At 42.5% G+C, this 4,168-nt stretch overlaps 1 pseudogene; it reads right to left on the bottom strand.

The window, feature by feature from the left end:
* Window positions 1–2,270: 2,270 nt before the first annotated feature.
* LOC106565932 (rhodopsin-like) lies at window positions 2,271–3,723 on the bottom strand (annotated as a pseudogene).
* Between the last annotated feature and the right edge of the window lie 445 nt (window positions 3,724–4,168).

Below are 4,168 nucleotides of genomic sequence, written 5' to 3'. Positions count from 1 at the left end.
AATCCCTCATCCTTTACCTGTGGTAATCTCACCACCAGTCTGTCCAGAGAAAAACATACTAGACGGGACTGAATGCAGAATGCTTTATATTAATATTACTATTATTGTTACCACTCTCTCCAGACAAAATACATACAGTGCCAGACGGGACTTAATGCAGAATACTTTTATTCTATAAGATATAAGTACATTGCCTTCAAAAAGTATTCAGACCCCTTAAATTTTTCCACATTTTGTTACATTACAGCCTCATTCTAAAATGGATTAAATAAATAAAAAAAATCCTCAGCAATATACACACAATACCCCATAATGACAAAGCAAAAACAGGTTTTTATACATTTTTGCAAATGTATAAATAATAATAAACAGAAATACCTTATTAAGATAAGTATTCAGACCCTTTGCTATGAGCTTGGGTGCATCCTGTTTCCATTGATCATCCTTGAGATGTTAATACAACTTGATTGGAGTCCACCTGTGGTAAATTCAATTGATTGGACATGATTTGGAAAGGCACGCACCTGTCTACATAAGGTCCACAGTGCATGTCAGAACAAAAACCAAGCCATGAGGTCGAAGGAATTGTCCATAGGGCTCTGAGACAGGATTGTGTTGAGGCACAGATCTGGGGAAGGGTACCAAAACATTTCTGCAGAATTAAAGGTCCACAAGAACACAATGGCCTCCATCATTCTTAAATGGAAGAAGTTTGAGACCAACAAGACTCTTCCTAGAGCTGGACGCACAGCCAAATTTAGCAATCGGGGGAGAAGGGTCTTGGTCAGGGAGGTGATCAAGAACCCAATGGTTACTCTGACAGAGCTCTAGAGTTCCCCTGTGGAGATGGGAGAACCCTCCAGAAGGACAACCATCTCTGCAGCACTCCACCAATCAGACTTTTATGAAGCCACTCCTCAGTAAAAGGTACATGACAGCCCGCTTGGAGTTTGCCAAAAGGCACCTAAAGACTCTCAGATCATGAAAAACAAGATTCTCTGGTCTGATGAAACCAAGATTGAACTATTTTGCCTGAATGCCAAGCGTCACGTCTGGAGGAAACCTGGCACAATCCCTATGGTTAAGCATGGTGGTGGTAGCATCATACTATGGGGATGTTTTTCAGCAGCAGGTACTGGGAGACTAGTCAGGATCGAGGCAAAGATGAACGGAGCAAAGTACAGAGAGTTTCTTTATGGAAACCTGCTCCGGAGCTCGCAGGACCTCAGACTGGGGCGAAGGTTCGCCTTCCAACAGGAGAACGACCGTAAGCACACAGCCAAGACAAAGCAGGAGTGGCTAAAGGACAAGTCTCTGAATGTCCTTGAGTGGCCCATTCAGAGCCCGGGCTTGAACCCTATCAAACATCTCTGGAGAAACCTGAAAATAGCTGTGTAGCAACACTCCCCATCCAACCTGACAGAGCTTGAGAGGATCTGCAGAGAAGAATGGGAGAATCTCCCCAAATACTGGTGTGCCAAGCTTGTAGCGTCATACCCAAGAAGACTCGAGGCTGTAATCGATGCCAAAGGTGCTTCAACAAAGTACTGAGTAAAGGGTCTGAATACTTATGTAAATGTGATATTTCAGTTTTTTCTTTTTAATATATTAGCAAGAAAAATCGAAAAACCTGGAAAAGTCTAGGGGTCTGTATACTTTCCGAAGGTACTGTACATACTTCCACCAAAAACAGGTAGAAACAATGTAGATGTTAACATGTTCTCTGAAAGCCAACGATCCTTGTTCTGTTATTTCAGTAAGTGCGTGTTTCAGTAAAATATAGGCCATTTTTATAAATGTTTTAATGAACAGTTCTACTCTTTCAACTTGTAAGATCCCTTCAGTACACTGTAAATTGTTGTTTCAACTTGAAAAGATAACTTACACCACTGACTTGCAATTGTTAGCTACATCAACTCTTACATGATAAGATACAAGTGATTGGGGTCACCAATCTTTTAAAATTGAAGCACTGAAGAGTTCTTATAGTGTAAAGACTTAATAAAAAATCCTAAGTATTTTAATTTAAAAAGATGAGTTACTCCTCTGACTTAAAAGTTAAGTTGTATCAACTGGCTTCTTGTACTGTAACTAATATTTGGTTTTGTAAGATAAAAAATGTTTACGGCACTGAAGTAAACACAGAAATTACAGTATACTGAGATGTGCATCTACAGACATATGTTGAAACTAACTAGAATGTATAAAGTGTCTTATGCAGGTCAAACTTTTCCATAACCTGAGGAGACAGAAGGGCCGCAGCAGCCATCTTATGCAGAAAACACTGAGCTGGAGGACACAGAGGAGGCTTCTGTCTTGGAGGAGGCGGTGGACGCTCCCTCCTCCTCATCAAAGAGGTTTCTGCAGAACAGGAAGTGATCATGCAGTGGCAGAACTGCTTGTTCATCAAAATATAGATATGGGGGTTGGACAGGGCTGAGTTTTTGGCAAAAAAAGCCGGAACTGTCATGAACAAGGGTCCGAAGGTGAGTCCCTGATGGGTGAAGGCGTACACGGCAATACTGGAGTAGGGTACCCAGCACAACAGGAAGGAGTTGACCATCATGATGACCATGTTGGTGACCTCTCTCTCAGCCCTCTGGGTGGTTTCAGCAGCCTCTTCGATGGAGCAGAACAGGTTGCCATAGCAGAAGGAGATGACCAGGGGAATGGTGAAGTGGCAGAAGAACATGTTGATGACATAGGAATTTTTATTGATCCCTGAGGTCTGAGTGTAATAGTCAAAACTGCATGAGCATTGCATGCCCTCTGGAATGTAACGTGACCAGCCGAACAGAGGGTGCACGGAACAAGCAGCAGCGATCACCCAGGTGAATGCCACCACCATTATGGCATGGCTCTCCCTGAAGCACAAGTTTACAATAGGCTTTGCAGACAACCAACCTCCTTTCGATACACAACACCACCAGGAACCAGAGGGCGGTCTGACCGCCGTGGGTAGCGCAGAAGCCCTCAATGATGTAGCTGGTGAGGCCAAAGACGAAGTAGCCGTTCATGGAGGTGTAGAGTGTGGTGGTGAAGCCGCTGAACGCCGTGACGAGATCAGCCACATTCAGGTTGAGCAGGATTTAGTGGAGGGCCGTCCGCTGCTTCTTGTGCTCGATGGTGACTTAGAATGTGAGGAAGTTGATGGTAAGGCAGGTGATGATGAGGAAGAACATGTATGCGGACATAAATGCGTAGGCTCAGAGATCAGCCAGCTAGTACTGAGGGTACTCTGAGCCATATATTGAGAGTTTGGCCAGGTTTTAGAACAGATGCCATGTTAGTGCCTTTTTACTCTAAATGTAGGTGATGTAACAATACAATTCCATACGAAATGATCCACTCTAAATAAGCAAATCTGAACCGTGAATTTAAGACATTTTTATTGATTAGAACTGGGATCATTTGTATCCAAGTCAGTACTGTGTTGTGGTCATAGACATCCTATTAAGTTAAATTAGTATTCTAATTCCTAATTCTATGGTTGTGTTCTGAAAACTGTCAGAAATAAACAGCACAAAGCAGAAGTGTCAATTATCACTTAGCAATGGCTATGGAGGAGAAAGTGGTGCTCTCGGAATGTTCAGAACGAAACCGCATTGGCCCAACTCTCTATATACAGGTATATGACTCTGAGGGTACTCATAAGGCCTCCGCACCACTCCTGTAAGCGTTGGACATGGGGATGTAGAATTTGGGTCCCTCTGTGCCTTCCATAGCTGCTGTGTGTGTACAGTCTGTGTATGTATGTGAGTAACCCTTATAAAGGAGCTCACCTGATTGCCAGGACTGATGTGACAGCAGAAATGTATAAATTGATAAATATTCCAATGCTGCTATTCAGAGACAAGCAACTCATCAGGATATTAGGGTAATAATGTCCATCATCATTAATCCAAATGTGCTCTGAACTAGCTACTCATCGGGTTATTCACATTATTATGGCCATTAGGGATATTATTATGGCTAGGAGTTGCTACCTATCAATCATCCTTAGTATCATCAGTCCAAATTGAGAAGTCGTAATCTGGAGCTGGGTGGTGGATCTTAATCTCTACTGTGTGGTTTGGAATATTCACTGAGAGTTAATCAAACAAATACACAGTAGAAGCCTGCATGTTGCTTTATCCCACTCACTTTTTTCACAACTGTGCTTTTTTTT

Source organism: Salmo salar, chromosome 12 (genome assembly GCF_965601325.2).
Source record: "Salmo salar chromosome 12, fSalSal1, whole genome shotgun sequence".
Lineage (NCBI taxonomy): Eukaryota > Metazoa > Chordata > Actinopteri > Salmoniformes > Salmonidae > Salmo > Salmo salar.
The sequence above is the reverse complement of the archived record's forward strand: the minus strand, read 5'-3'. Positions and strand labels throughout refer to the sequence as shown.